General features: G+C 40.6%; 1 protein-coding gene across 1 annotated transcript in view; it reads right to left on the bottom strand.

Moving 5' to 3' along the window:
- LOC309860875 (conserved oligomeric Golgi complex subunit 2-like) overlaps window positions 1-16516 on the bottom strand; it is a gene marked incomplete at its 3' end in the record, with an annotated part of 101657 nt that extends 85141 nt beyond the window's left edge. The window contains exon 1 of the mRNA XM_082723316.1: window positions 16493-16516. The remainder of the gene's footprint in view (window positions 1-16492) is intronic.
- Window positions 16517-16842: the final 326 nt, after the last annotated feature.

The raw sequence follows: 16842 nt of genomic DNA, 5'->3' as shown, positions 1-16842 counted from the left end.
GCTGAGGACTAAACATGCTTTTTCCTTCAAGTACTATTGAACTGTATGGTTATTCAGGTAAAAGCAAAATCTTGGATAATTCAGGAATGGTCTTTCTCTTGATAGGAAAGAGGAAACATTGCTTATTTTCTCCCAGCTCATCCATATTTTGTATGTTTGCTTGTTTGTCTGTTTGTTTGTTTGTTTGTTTTTTGAGTTGACTCTTTATGATATTTCACTAGAACTTGAATATGTGCTATATCACATCAGCAAAGACCTGGCATACATAATATTTTGTGTGAGAGTGTATGTCAAGCAAACATTTCAGTTCTCCCATCGGCTTTTATATTACCATATTCACACAGAACACTTCACTTCTAACACTGTGGCTGAGGCTGTGGATTTTTCCCTCACCAGGCAACTCTGCAACACCAGCTGGGTGTCCTGTAGTTTTACTCAGCTTTGACACTGTCTGCCTTGATATGGCATCTGATCCCACAGGTTAAGGGCTCAGTCCCGTGAGACTGTTCCATCACATTCAGGTGCCAGTCATAAGTAGGAGGAGCCCAGGTTACCCACAACTTCTCTACAACTTGGCTACAAATCAGAGGTTCCTTCAACTCCTCCTCCGGTTCAACTGAGTGGCTCGCAGAACTCTGGGAAACATTTGTTTTCATTTGCAATTTATGAAAGATATGATAAAGGATACAGATGAACAGTCAGATGCAGAGACACAAAGGGCACAGTCTGGGAGGGTCCCAAGCACAGGAATGTCTATTCCTGTGGAGCTGGGTTTTATCCCCCTCCTGGTACCTGGATATGTTGACTTACCGGGAAGTTTCCTGAAACCCCTGCTATGAGGATTTTTTTAAAAAGATTTTATTTATTTATCAAAGAGAGAGAGGGGGAGAGAGCGAGCACAGGCAGACAGAATGGCAGGCAGAGGCAGAGGGAGAAGCAGGCTCCCTGCTGAGCAAGGAGCCCGATGTGGGACTCGATCCCAGGACGCTGGGATCATGACCTGAGCCGAAGGCAGCTGCTTAACCAACTGAGCCACCCAGGCGTCCCTGCTATGAGGATTTTTATGGAGGCTTCCTTACATAGATGTGCTCTGCTTTTAGCCCCCTCCCCTCTCTGGGGGAATGTAGGGGTTGGGGTGGGGGTGCCGAAGATTCTAAATTCTAATCTTGGTGTGGTCTTCCTGGTGATGTGTCCCCACTGAGGAGCCATCTCGGAGCCCACCCAGAGTTGTGTTATTAGAACAAAATATTAAACTCAAAATGGATGGAAGACCTCAATGTAAGATAGGAATTCTTGCCAGTTTTCTTAAGGTGATTCTTTCTCTCTGCTATCCCTCAAGATTCTGTCCTTGCCTCCCTTCCTGACTGCACTGTCCTATTGGGCACTCTTGCCTATTGGGCAAGTGGAATGGACCAGTAGGGTCAAAATGCACAGCTTCTAGAAGGCAAAAGGATACTCCAGTCTGCTCTCAGGACTTTGGAGTCTTTGTGTTTTTGGTGCTGGTGAAAGGAAATGAGAGAGGACAGCAGACAAGAAAGAATGCTAAGTCATTAGAGAGAACTGGTAGGATAAAATACAGGCATGATGAGTAGAATGAGTTTAAAAACATGATACCATTGGGTGATTTTTTTAATACAGAATATTTTTAACAAAGTAAACCATTTAGTTTTTTTTTTTTTAAAGATTTTATTTATTCATCAGAGAGAGAGAGAGGGAGAGAGAGCGAGCACAGGCAGACAGAATGGCAGGTAGAGGCAGAGGGAGAAGCAGGCTCCCTGCCGAGCAAGGAGCCCAATGTGGGACTCAATCCCAGGACGCTGGGATCATGACCTGAGCCGAAGGCAGCTGCTTAACCAACTGAGCCACCCAGGCGCCCCAACCATTTAGTTTTGAAATATTCATTCTTAGCATAATTTGAGTTTTAAGATAGGATTACATTACATGATTGTCAACATTATTTGTCACCATGACTTTTTTTTAATTTCGGATAGGAATTTTAATAAGATAGCATTTTATTTCAGTAGACATTTAAGTTAAAATTTAAATGTATATATGTTCTTTCCCACATATTATCCAAAGGCTACAAATTAGAGTGGAAGAATAAGGAGAATCAAGATACTTGTTTTAAAGTTCTTTTTACACTGTTTTGAAAATATTGTCTTCCTCATTTATTTCCATCATTTACCATGTTAGCAAAATCTACAAACTTGTACTTGGTAAGTACTGATTGGGCTGGGTATAGAGGATGTCCACAGGGAAGCTGCCATTCTCTTTCAAAGTGACCTTTGTTTATTTTTAAGCAAAATAGTCACTTTATTCTTATATTTAATGGTAACTTTATTGTAAGAGGTTTAAAGTTTCCTAATTAATGATTTTACCTATTTGTACAAACTATTTATTTGTACCTCAGGAAGACTGTGGCTCCTAAAATAATTCAACATGTGTCATGATTCTTCTTGGTATAATTATATTTAAAATTAAGTTTTAAAATTTTAATTTTTAATTGAAACTGTTTATTGAAGGCAGTGTTTATTTTCTCATGCAAAGATGTTGAAATAAACATTCTCGTTGAAGTCTTCTCTTAACGGTGTTGAGGTACGGTGACCCCAGACCCCAGACCTTGCCCAGTGGTGAGGCAGACCATCCCAGGCCATGCAACTGCCCAGAGTAGCCCTTCCTTATATCCTTGAACTTTCATCCACTACGTGCTACTTACAGCTTCTTATGGAGGGGCCAATATTTGGTCAACTGTGCAACCTAAGGGCAGTAAGCTCCAGAAAGGAAGGAAACATGAGGGAATTTCTAGTTTCACTGCTCAGGGTTTTTTGGGTTTTTGTTTGTTTGTTTGTTTGTTTGTTTTCCCCTATGAAAAATGAAGGCTCACAGGACATAAGTATCCCTTTGATTGGTGCTGGGGTGGGGAAGCAAATTTTCTTCTCCCTATTATTGGAAAGCAGGCAAAATTAGTTAAAGTGAATAATCAGAAACAATTTGGGAGGGAAAGAGATCACAACAGGCATTAATCCATGTGGTGAATGTGGACTACTAATTCAGTTGTCTTTGGGTGTTTACTTACATACACACAAATGTGCATGCTTGGATCAGGGGAAAGCAGCAAAAACTTGATGCCTTTTGAAATATGTAGAAGTACTAACCTTTAGAGGTACCGGGCTGTGTATTTGTTAGCTATCTGTATATGGGTATTTTTTTCAGAACTTGATTCTGATTTGATAAATAGTCTATATTCACTGTGGAAAACATAGTATACTTTAATATATTGAATTAAAGTTCTTTATTGAGAACTTGTCTGCCTCATGCAAGTGCCTCCAGGTATATAAAAGGTGGGAGGTCGGGGTACCAGGTGGTGGGTAATATAGAGGGCATGGATTGCATGGAGCACTGGGTGTGGTACAAAAACAATGAATACTGTTATGCTGAAAATAAAAAAAAGAAAGTAAGAGAGCTGGACATACAGCAAGTAGTAGCTCAAGTCCAATACCATGTAACTTTTTGTATTGATTATGAAATTTAAAGGAGAAAGGGACTTTTTTTTTATTATTCTATTTCTTTTCAGTGTTCCAGAATTCATTGTTTATGCACCACACCCAGTGCTTCATGCAATATGTGCCCTCCATAATACCCATCACCAGGCTCACCCAACCCCCTACCTGCCTCCCTTCTAAAGCCCTCAGTTTGCTTCTCAGAGTCCACAGTCTCTCATGGTTTGTCTCCCCCACCAATTTCCCTCAACTCACTTCTCCCCTCCATCTCCCAATGTCCTCTGTGTTATTCCTTATGCTCCAGAAGTAAGAAACCATATGATAATTGACTCTGCTTGCCTTATTTCACTCAGCATAATCTCTTCCAGACCAGTTCATGTTGATACAAAAGTTGGGTATTCATTCTTTCTGATGGAGGCATAATAATCCATATTGTATATGGACCACATCTTTATCCATTCATCCATTGAAGGGCATCTTGGTTATTTCCACACTTTAGTGACTTTGGCCATTGCTGCTATGAACATTGGTGTACAGATGGCCCTTCTTTTCACTACATCTGTATCTTCTTGGTATATACCGAGTGCAGTTGCAGGGTCATAGGGCAGCTCCATTTTAATTTTTTTGAGGAATTTCCACACTGTTTCCCAATGTGGCTGCACCAAGAAAGGGACTTGTTATTAATTCTGTGGAGCTGGTCAAGTCAAAATTCAAAGATGAATTTTTTCAGACATAAAGTAGTTTATACTGATTCTATTCTTCAGATTCATCTACAAGGAAAAGGCTATAAAACTAAAGCCTCATGGATTTGATTAGGGTAGTATTGGATGTTAAAGTACCTGAAATGATGAAGAATGTCTGTACATTCTTCTAGATTTGTTTCAGTCCTAAAATATTAAATTAGTTATAATGTATGTGAAAATATCCTTACTATTAGAATTGCTTATCCTTTCTCAAATTTTCTAGTGGCTTAGTACTTAGTACTTCCACCGCTGTATGCCATAGCTATAATAAGCAAGCAGTAACAGGAGTCACCATCCCACCTTTGTCAGGTCACAAGGCAGAATCAGAAACAAGTCTACCAAAAAATGTCATCCCTAATCATTTCTGGTACTTTAATTTTAAAGTTTTAGTTGATATTCATCCAATCAAATATATAGCTGAGGTATGTGTTTGTGAGAAATTGAACTGTTTAGGGTGGTGGCTTACACTCACTCCCCTAATCATGTATTCTGTTTCCTTCCAGACATCCCCCATTTGAGACCAGCACCAGTGTATGTACATTACTACAACTCAAGACAATTAAAACATTTACAGTATAAAAATTCCATACATGGCAATTCACATTGTTTTTATTAAATGGATTATAAATTTCTTTTTGGAAAAAAGTATCTAGCTATAATCCAAAACACTCAAAATCGAGTTGCTGTACTGCCCCAAATCATATAGGTATGTCATTCCTCTTTTTCTTATATTTTACATAGGTAAAAATACACTAACACATACCAAAGTAATTGACTCATAGGGGTTTTGGTTCCAAAAGGATGCTGGTTCTAGGGATTATGTTTATGGGTGGGCTCTCTCTCTGTTGCTGAGGTGTCAGAGGGACTTCTGAGATAGCACTTGCCATGCCCTGCTGACATTGCCATGACAAGGTGATCTTGGGGGCCAGGGAGATGTTCTGAAAACATGATGTTGTGTGCAGTCTCCTGGACCCTCTCATTTTCCTTCCTTTGCTCAAGAGCCAGTGACATCAGAGCATAAGACCAGGGGCCCGAGTTGCCTTCACCCATCCCCAGCACCAGGCAGGCTCTCAATAATCATGTAGGTGGGCTGTGGCTATTTGACTGCCAAGTGCCTCTTGGCATCTCAGAGGGAGCAGTGGAAGAGATCTCAGGATTTTGAGGTGCCATGATGGAATGCCTGGAAGAAAAGGCAGACTCTCTTTAGAAGGCTTTCAGTGAAGACCTCTTTCTGTGTGGGGCCCATGGTATACCTTCCCTCTCTTGTGGTCCTTGGTCATAGAGAAATGGGCTTTCCCAGCAGGTTGAGTTTCTTAGAGACTTTGTGCTGTGTAAGGAAGGACAACTTGGGGAGGTTTGAGAGGGGCTGCTTCATGGCAGGGGCCTGCTTTTATGCACAAAGCATGGTCCCCTTAGAGTAGCTTCGCTGATGCCCCAGAGTTCCCAAAAGTGTGACTAGGCCTGAGCTGCAAGAGTTCACACACCTGAGTGGCAGGTAGCATCTTGGTGGAGGAGCACTAAACTGAGGTCCAGAGCACGTGTCCTCATTGATTAAGAACTGATTACAGAGCTAGACAAGCTTATTGTCAAGAAGTCTGAGGGGGATACAGTTACAGTAAAGAGCAGCAAAATACTTACTGAAGATTTTGAAAGGGAGCTTTGGGGTGCATGGATGGCTCAGTTGGTTAAATGTCTGCCAGAGATCAAACCCTGTGGTGGGGGGTGGGGAGTCCCTGCTAAGTGAGGAGTCTGCTTCTCCCTCTCCCTTTCCCTCTGCCACTCTCCCTGTCTGTGCTCACTTTCTCTCTGTCTCTCTGTGTCAAATAAATTTTATAAATCTTTTAAAACATAAAAATACAAGAAAGATTTGAAACTTAAATTCACTAGTTGTAACATGTAATAGGAACCCTGCAAACAGTAATGATCACTGCTGAGAACAAAATTGATTTTTTAAAGATTTTATTTATTTGGCAGAGAGAGATCCCAAGTAGGCAGAAAGGCAAGCAGAGAGAGAGGAGGAAGCAGGCTCCCCAGCGAGCAGTGAGCCCAATGCAGGACTCGATCCCAGGACCCTGAGATCATGACCTGAGCTGAAGGCAGTGGCTTAACCCACTGAGCCACCCAGGTGCCCCACAAAATTGATTTTCCAAAGGAATATCCCAGAACACTGAGGAAAATTTCAAAGAGATGGATATGAGAAACGAATAAGTAAGATCTGAGGTCAGGTCCAAATCTACCTTGCAAGTACCCTGAGGACAAAAAGAGAAAATAACAGAAGTTATAACTGAACTAATGCAGCATTTACTTGAGCTGAAAAACAGTCATGCCTTCAAGTCCTAGGGAGAATTATCTGAACAGACTCAAACCAAAACAGACGTAAACCTATTTGACTTTCAGGGACTAAGAAAAAATTGTCAGAGTTCCAAACAGAAACCACCAGTTCCTTCTAGAAAATGAGACAGAGTATCATTGAATATTGACTTTAAGCTCTATCCCTCAGAGCTGAAAGAACTCTCTTTCTTAGAACTCTTGCTTCCTATCACATATGTAAGCAGATGTCAGATTGATTAACCTTGTAAATTGGTTTAAGTTCTAACTCTACAAACAAAATGATAAAGAATTTGGAGACAATCTAGGGGCATGTAAAAATTTGGGAAGTGGTAGACTACCTTAGGTAGAGATAAGACACACAGACCATAGAAGAAATGACATGCCACTTTATTTTAAAAATTTGAAAAAGATTTGTATATCAAAAACGAGTAAAGCTGCATGTGGGCAACAGGCTGTGAAAAGCATCTGTAACATCAGCTGTTCAAGGAGTTCATGTCTCTGACGTGCCTACAAATTGAGAAGAAGACAAACAGTCTGATTGAAAAACAGACCAAATGAGAAGAAGGAGAAGTTCATGGAAAAGGAAACAGAAATGATCCTGGATTTCATAGTGATCCAGGGAACACCATTAGTTCTGGACCATGTTGAGACACCTTTATTCACTCACCCTGTAGACAAAAACTAAAAATCATCAGGTAGACAAAAATTTGCATGAAATAATATATAAGAAACTCAGCCCCACTCTTTGATAAATTTTACAGTCTATTTTGTGTGATTGTTAAGTGAATTTAAAACAATCTGTTTAGAGACTCTGACTGTTCCCTACTTGGTTACAAATTTTCAGGGAACCATCACTGTATTTATTGAGAATAATTTCCTCATTCTTGAAAAATACATTTGAGTGATGAAAAATATCAAGTATAATAGAATAGCCACAAATTCAAGGTTCTAGTTTTCCCTCCGCCCTTAGTGGGAAAGGAAACTTTTCACACATGTGAGTCATCTACTTTTATTATCTGGATTTCTTAGTTTCCGTAAAGTCTGACCTCCTGAATCAATTTGGATGGTTGTCTCATCCTAACTCAAACTGTCTTAAAGATTAAAAAAAAAAAAACAAAAACAAAAAAAAACAACAAAAAAAACCTTCAATCTCATGAAGAAGCAGCTCATGGCAGTGCTTGCAGAGAATGTGTTTTATTCACACTGTCTCCATGATTTTCTCCATTTTTCCCTACTGTGCCCTTTCCCTCTGGCCAGTTTGTCTTCCACCCCCTGCTGACTGTGTGATGGCTGCCCACAGTGGGGGCACTGCTTTTCTTGTTCACATTCAGAGACAACCCAGATATTTCTGTAAAGCCCTTCCCTTTTGTGTGTGTGGGACAACCTAGGTTACTGTCTCTCATAGAACACTAACAAGGCACTGACTGTCGTGCAGCTGGCTGTGTGAATGGCCCAGGAGGAACATGACTGGCTTCCATGACAGACCCCTTCCCTGTAGTGTGGATGGGGCCAGCTTCCTGTGAGTCACCTGGGCTGCAGTGGAGGAGGCACACAGTGCACTGGGGTTCAGGGAGGGGGAAGGAGGAAGGATGCTGGCAGTCAACTCTCCAGATCCAGTACTACCACACCCTGAAGATAGTCCTACCTAGAAATGGTCCCTGCCATTGTACAGACTCAATATGTCTCAGTGAGTTCTTCTAGTAGTTTTTAGTGCCACTGTAGCAAATGACAAATTCTCAGTGGCTTGAAACAACACAAATTGATTATCTTGCAGTTCTGGAGGTCAGAAGTTCAAAAATCAGTGTCAGTGTGGTAAAATCGGGGTGTTAGCAGCCTGTGTTCCTTCTGGAGGCTCTAGAGGAGAATCCACTTTCTTGCCTTGTCCTGCTTCTAAAGCTGCCTGCATTTCCTGACTTGTGGCCCTTCATTGCACCACCTTTTATCCCTCTGTTTCCAACTTCACATTGCCTTCTGATTCTGATCCTCCTGTCTCCTTATGGATCCTCATGATTACATTGGGACCACCGAGGTAATCCAGGATAATCTCTCCCCCCTCACACCTTAATTTAATCATGCTTGCTAAATCCCATTTGCCAGGTAAGGTAAAGTACTCAGAGCTTCTTGGGCTCAGGATATGGTCATCTTTGGGGCAGTCGCTATTCAGCTGGTCAGTTGCCTCCTGTGCTCCCTTTTATGCCTCACACCTCATCTCACATGTGTCTGCTGTGTTCCTCTCTTCATCTGCATTGCAAATGAGAAATGCAGCAATTTAAACCATTGAATATTAGATTTTGGAGATAGTTGCAGGAATAAAAGCACATATAATTTTATTTGTGTCCTAAAAGTTTTTGTTTGGAATTTTAAATTTTATCTAATTGTCCCTAGGTAAATTAAATATGATTCAATCAGTTGATCTGAAAAATCTTTTCAAAGAGTATACCGCTGTTGTAAAGGCCCTTCAAAACAGTATTTTGAGTGCTGTTTCCAAATAAAGTTTACACTTTCACCCTTATCACTGTATTAAAGGTCATGTTGGAGGGTTTTGTGTGTGTGTGCTTTTTTCCAAAGTGAACTTGCTTCTCTATCTAAAACTAATACCTCTAACAGTATTTTTTACCAGGGAGGAGAGAAATTAGTGTATCTTCTAGACTAAGTTTTCTTTCCATGTGAAGAATCTGTTAGGACTAATATTCATGGGAGAAGGAAAAGACAGTAGCTCTTACACCCCATATACTATGTTGACAACAACAGTATAAGCCTGACCAAAGCTGTACATCTTGGTGCATCATTTCAGCTGAAACGTGTTCAGTGAAGTATGATTTATTCCTTAGTAATTCATTTTTGTGTGAGATAAAAGTACATCAACAGAAATTAGGGAAAGCAGAGTGGTAATTTTAAAATTTCATCATTGACTGTTTTTTTTTTACCAGTTCTATAAGCACATTAATTGATATTAAAACCCATAAAAGCTCATTTGGGAATGAAAAAGAAAGTTTGAGGTGGTATTGATTTTTTAATGATATTTGTATTTATTTTTATGATTACGCTTAGTTACACTTTGATTGAGTCCGAATGTGCCCTTCAACAATAATCCATGGGCTCTGGGTTTCCTGAAGTTGTATGTCATGGGGTGAACAGTTAGAAAAAGTGAATCCCACAAATTGACAACCATATGGGGGTTTATATATTACACAAACACATTTGTTTGTTGACTACCACTCCAGTACTTTCTGTGTCCTCGAGCTCCACCCACGTGGTGCAGGCTGCCCCGATCTGTGCTGGAGAATCATGACGGGGCATTCAGTGGCCTTAGGCATCCCCAGAGAGCTGCAGTTGCATCCTCTCATTTCCCACCTAGTTTGTGGGCATCCCCCTTTAGCTTGACCCTGACAGTGGACAGGTCTCAGTATGAGCTGTCTGTGGGAAGAAACAAGATGTTGGGGGGGCAGCGGTAGTTGTTGATGGGAAGTTTTAAGTGTCAGGTTGTATCTTGCAATTTTCTGAACCCTGGCAGTGCAGGCCTGGGCCAACCTGTTATGTCTGTTTCACCAACCAAATCTTCCTCATGTGCCCAAGAAGTGAAACCATATTTGCATTTGCCACCAGAATCAACTAATACTAAATAATAGTTGAGAATTCCAGCTTGATTATAGTGAGTGGAAAATGGACCTCTCAGGGCGACTGGGTGGCTCAGTGGGTTAAGCCGCTGCCTTCGGCTCAGGTCATGATCTCAGAGTCCTGGGATCGAGTCCCGCATCGGGCTCTCTGCTCAGCAGAGAGCCTGCTTTCCTCTCTCTCTCTGCCTGCCTCTCCATCTACTTGTGATTTCTCTGTCAAATAAGTAAATAAAATCTTTAAAAAAAAAAAGAAAGAAAATGGACCTCTCTCTGGTTAATTCTTACATATGATTTTACTGTTCATCTTCATAAAAGGGATAAGAAATGAGGAAACGTGGATTATCAGTTTGTTTTCACTCTCATCACTCACTGCAGTTATAATTTTCAAAATACCAAGATGTTTTTCAAAAGTAGTTGTTTTTTTGTTTTTTGTTTTTTTGTTTTGTTTTGAAATTTTGTTTTTGTGGAGGGAGTAGGGACTAAGACTAAGGAAAGCATTGTTCTATCAAGAGAAGTCGCTTTCAATTTATGGTATGATGGGAAATCCATCTCGTATGTCCTATTTGGATAACAGAGCTCACTCTTAATTTTTTTAAACTTCCTTTGATTTTTTAATTGAATTATAGCTGACCCACAATGTTGCATTCGTTTCAGATATAAAACAACAAGATTTGACAAGTCTGTATGTTATGCTGTGCTCGCCGTACTGGACCACCAACCATATTCCCTATGCTGTGCCTTTCGTCCTGCAACTTATTAATTTTGTAACTGGAAGCCTGTTATCTCCCACTGCATTTCACGCATTTTGCCTGTCCACCCGCTGCCTCCTCTTTGGAAACGATCAATTTGTTCTCTGTAGTTATGGGTCTCTTTCTGTTTTTCTGTGTGTTCAGAGAACTTTTTAAGATAACTTGGTGCCTTTAAACATATTCCTTGATTTACATTAGTTTGGATACGTATTTGCCATGTTACCCAATTAGTTATGTAATGACTTCAAAATTTGGGGGCTTAAAACAACCCTTTTGTCATATTACATATGTTTTGGGGGTCAGAAATTAGGGCAGGATCTCATGGGGCAATTTTTATGCTTAATACGGCATTAACTGAGGTCAGTGGGTGGTGGCCTTCAGCAGGAGGCTGCTTGGTCTAGAGGATTCAGGATGACTTTATGCACATGCCTGTCACTTTGATGGGTACAGTTGGGAGATGAGGCTCAGATGGCCCTCCACTTCCGTGCAGTCTTTGTAACAAGGTTGTTGGACTTATTTCCTGTCCACTCAGAGCTCCAATAGCAAATGTTCCAAGAGAGGGGTTCCTTTTGGACTTGGGCCTGAAACTGACACGTTTATTTCACTGTTTAACACAGTCACATAGCCCATGTGAATCAAAGGGAATGGGGAGTCATAGGATTTGTGATCATTTTTTAACGTGCTACATATGTTCATATGTGCATTTTTTCCCATTTCTCTGACCTGTGGGAAAATGGAAGTTATTGATCAAAGAGTCACAGGTTATCAAGCTGTATGAGAGACTTCAGACTTAATCCAACCTCCATACTTTATAGATTAAAGAATATATATGTAGGTGCACATGTACATCTCCATATCAGTTATTATATATACACTTGTATATCACTAAAAATGGTATCTGTGGATTAGCCAATTCTTCTATCTTCATAGGAATGAAAAGGACTCGTCATTCCCCGGCAAATCTGAAGAAAGAAGCCAGAGCAAGAGTAAGGGAGAAAGAGAGTGAGAGGAGCATCTGATGGGATAGGATTTCTTACAAAAGGACTCCTGAAGTGACCAGAGAAAACAGACCAACAGAAAAGGGCAGACTTTGACCAAGCGGTGCTCAACGACGTGAATATCCACATGGAACAGAAGAGGTTTTAACGCTATTCCCTACTGATGTAGCCTACATACTAAAGAGGATATCAGAAGTTTTCTGGAAGATACCATAGAAAACCATTTTGAGGACCTGGGGGCGGTGGCAGAGATGAGTGGAACAGAACACCAAAAACAGGAAGCCCAAGAAAGCTTGGGTGCCGCTTCCAGATGGCGACGAGGGAAGAATTAGGCACAAACCAGTCAGCTGGAAAAGACTGGGAGCAGGGGACAACAGTCGAAAAGGACGTCTGCCAAGAGCAACTCGACAGTCTCACTTTTATTGGATAGAAAACAATAGCCAATAGACGGATTGAGGAAGGTCAAATGTTAATCCCATCTTGCTGACAAGCAAGAAGGAGGATAAAGTTTATAGTTAAACAAGCACATTGAAAGAACTCTTCTAACTAACAACAGGCACTTCTGGGAAGAGAAAGGCTCTATGGCGGATAAGGGAGGCAGGCGGTTTTCATTCCACCCTGAGCTAACCTGTCGTTCCCGGGTGCTCCGCTTTCCTGAAGCAGGCGGCATTCCGCCCTGGGCCGGCCGGGCTTCCAGCCAGCGCAGCTTCTGTGAGGGGGCTGCATTCCGCCATGAGCAAGCGAGGTATCCCCCGCTGCCCAGCTTCTGTGAAGGGGCGGTGTTCCGCCCTGAGCAAGCTGGGCATCCCCAACTATAAGTGCTACCATTTTACTTAAAACTGTGAAATTGGGTCAGATTTAAATTTCAATTTATGTTAAAACATTCTGTAAACTGTGTTAAACTTTGACATTTGTTTCCTCTGTTCAGTGAATAACACTATATCATATTCTGAAAAATACGCTAATTTTCATTTTGAAAAATATCCCTTTTTCCTCTTATGGTAATTATTAATATGAATTAATAGTAGAATTTGATATGGTTCCATATGCCCACAAATACTTTATTGTATATTATCAAATTTAATAATATAATGTACTTCTTTGGACAATTTTTAAAGACCAGTCTACTCTTAAAACAAAAAAATGGAGACGCACTTCTTTAGTTCACACAAATTTCATTTTATTATATATAACCTCAGATAAATTTCAACAAATCATAATTTATTAAAATTATGTCTACTTAAAAATCTCATAGAAGAGTAAAACCATCAAAAATAATAATAAACACACACAACACACACACATCACCCATGTATTGGCAAATTACAATTGCTGTAACAATACATTAGGCATTCCACTGTTAAGGGCTATCAAAATTTCCATCAGTGACAAAAAGATTTGTATCCAAATGGACTGATTTTCCAGAATCCAAGAAAAAGTCTCCTAGGGTTTATTTAAAGATAAATATTTGAACAAATACTTCTTAAATTTAGGAAATTCAGAACATACGATTAAAAAATATTTGCAGTGCAGACTATATTCAATCCTTCCTTCAAAATGTGCCTTTGAGTACATAATTCTGTTTTCTCTATCTAAATTGAGCTGTCCTCCAAGGAAGTTTTCTAAAATGTGTGTCTCTGTGTGATAAATGTTCTAAGACCTAACATGCTTCATTGTATTTTTACTGTGCTCTCAAATTTAATCAATAATTTGGCTTGATGTATAATATCTAGTTTCAAATATCTTTTCCATCTATACAAACCCCCAGCTGTCTCCTTTATATGCTATTACTATTGAGAATTCTGCTGTCAGTATTATTCTTGTACATTTTAGGTGATCTGTTCTTCTCTTGGGCATCATTTATGCTCTTCTATGTTTTTGATATTCTTAAAACTCACCATAATGTATATGAGTGGTTTTGTGTGTGTGTGGATTTTGTTTAGTTTTGTTTCTGATTTATCATGTTTGGCATCATTTTAAGTCTGGTAATTTTTATCTTTCTTTAATTCTCCAAAATTTATCTCATTACTTATTTAAATATTTTCTTTTTTTTTTTTCTTTTCTGCGGCATTTGGGCAGAAGTCATTAATTTGTTTGTTTGTTTGTTTGTTTTTCCCAACTCATTTATTCATTTTAGAGCTATATTCATCTTAGTCTCCATTTATTGTATTCTTTATTTCAACAATTTTCACTTAATTTATATTCACAGTATAGTATCTTTTCTTTGTATATGTATATCATTATTTTATCATATACTTTTAAGCTATTTTTAAAAGTATTTTACTTATTTATTTGACAGTGAGAGATCACAAGTAGGCAGAGAGGCGAGCAGAGAGAGAGGAAGGGAAGCAGGCTACCTGCTGAGCAGAAAGCCCAATGTGGGGCTTGATTCCAGGACCCTGAGATCACGACCTAAACCAAAGGCAGCGGCTTAACCCACTGAGCCACCCAGGCGCCCCTTTCAAGCTATTTTTTAAAAGTACAGTCATTCCATTTTTTTTAAAGATTTTCTTTCTTTATTTATTTGACAGAGAGAGATCACAAGTAGATGGACGGCAGGCAGAGAGAGAGAGAGAGAGAGAGAGAGGGAAGCTGACTCCCTGCTGAGCAGAGAGCCTGATGCAGGACTTGATCCCAGGACCCTGAGATCATGACCTGAGCTGAAGGCAGTGGCTTAATCCACTGCGCCTCCTAGGCGCCCCTAAGCTATTTTTTTAATTCCTGTTCCAATAACACTTGGATTGCCATATAAAGTTAACCACATCATCTTTTTTAGGTAAGTAATTGTACTTTTTATATGCATAGTTATTTTGGTCCATGAGTTCAGCTCCTCTTCGGATCATCAAATCTCTGTAAAGTCTGGGTATGCTAGGATTTTCTAAGCAACAATAAAATACATTGAAACCTGGTAGCTTAATTATAATAATGTTTTCTTTCTCAATCATTCACAATAGTATTACATTCTGAGTAGCTTCCTTCTATTTTGCAGCTATAGTGTTTGGAAAAACTTGAATTGTGATATCACTGTGATAATGTGAATTAGTCAGGGTTTTTCAGAGAATCGGGAAGAGAAAAAAAGGAAGATATTCTCCAGGGCCAACTCTAGAAGTGACTATTAAAACATCTGTCCAAATTCAATTGAACAAAACTCAGAAATGCCATCTCCAGTGAAATACAAAGAAGATTATATATAGTTCTGGGCACACACATCTCATTTGACCCAATGATGTACATCAATGAAAGACTGAAGGCCAATCACCACTCCATGGGAGAATTTAAAAATAAATTTACTAATGAGGCCAAGAATTCAGAATCACAAATACTTCAAAACTAATAATAACTGCCTTCACTTGATGTTATTCTATAAGATAAATCCTACGATCAAGTTTCAATTTTAAATTCTTACAATTTTAAATTCTTAAATCCTTATGAAGAAGCATCATTTGGAGAGAGCAGTTTTCATAATTTATCATCCATCAGCCTTTTTTTTTAAAGATTTTATTTATTTATTGGACACAGAGAGAGATAAAGAGAGAGAGAGAGAGAGAGAGATCACAAGTAAGCAGAGAGGCAGGCAAGCAGGGAGGGAAGCAGGCTTCCTTTTGAGCAGAGCCCGATGTGGGGCTGGATCCCAGGACCCAGAGACCATGACTTGAGATGAAGGCAGAGGCTTAACCCACCACCCACGTGATGAGAGAGCCACTCAGGTGCCCCTCATCCATCAGTCTTAATTGATTGGAGGAAAACGTGTGGAGGAATAATGCCTTAGGGAGCTAATCTCTCTAAAGAATTTTCAAGTCTTTACCCCTTCAAGGTTTTTGTACAGTTCTGATAGCCTCTAAACATCCAGCTGATTTCTACAGTAACAGTCCTGTTAAAACCTGTCTTCAAACCAGGAATAGAGCTTGAAACATACCAGTCAAGAGCAACTTTGAGTCTTTTAAGGAATTTATCATCATTTCTTTGTTTTTGGTTAATATCTGAAATAGTTCCATATTACACTTGCATAATTTCTCCAGAGCTGACTTTGAAGGAGGCATTCAGTTCCAGCTAGTTCCATATTTTGGCAAGAACTATAATTATAAGGGAGGAGTCAAGATGGCGGAGAAGTAGCAAGCTGAGACTGCTTCAGCTAGCTGGAGATCAGCTAGATAGCTTATCTAAAGATTGCAAACCTGAAAATCCATCGGCAGATCGAAGAGAAGAAGAACAGCAATTCTGGAAACAGAAAAACAACCACTTTCTGAAAGGTAGGACTGGCGGAGAAGTGAATCCAAAGCGACGGGAAGATAGACCCCGGGGGGAGGGGCCGGCTCCCGGCAAGCGGCGGAGCAACCACGCACAAAATCAGGACTTGTAAAAGTCTGTTCCGCTGAGGGACATCGCTCCAGAGGCTAAACCAGGGCAAAGCCCACGCGGGGTCAGCGTGGCCTCAGGTCCCGCAGGGTCACAGAAGCATCGGGGGTGTCTGAGTGTCTCAGAGCTTGCGGGTATTGGAACGGGAAAGCCGGCTACAGAAACAGAGCCGACAGTAAGCTCGCAGCTCGGTGTCACCTTGAACCGGTCGCAGGCTCGGTGAGCTCGGAGCGCGGCCGGAGGTCAGGCAGACGGGAGTAACTGGGCGCTGTTCTCTGAGGGCGCACTGAGGAGTGGGGCCCTGGGCTCTCGGCTCCTCCGGGCCGGAGACCAGGAGGCCGCCATTTGTGTTCCTGTCCTCCAGAACTCTACGGAAAGCAGTCAGGGAACAAAAGCTCCTGAAAGCAAACCCGAGCGGATTACTCATCCCGGCCCCGGGTAAGGGAGGTGCAATTCCGCCTGGGGCAAAGACACTTGAGAATCACTACAACAGGCCCCTCCCCCAGAAGATCAACAAGAAATCCAGCCGAGACCAAGTTCACCTACCA

This window comes from Mustela nivalis (assembly GCF_964662115.1).
Source record: "Mustela nivalis genome assembly, chromosome: 3".
Taxonomy (NCBI): domain Eukaryota; kingdom Metazoa; phylum Chordata; class Mammalia; order Carnivora; family Mustelidae; genus Mustela; species Mustela nivalis.
This window is presented reverse-complemented; position numbering and strand designations above follow the sequence as displayed.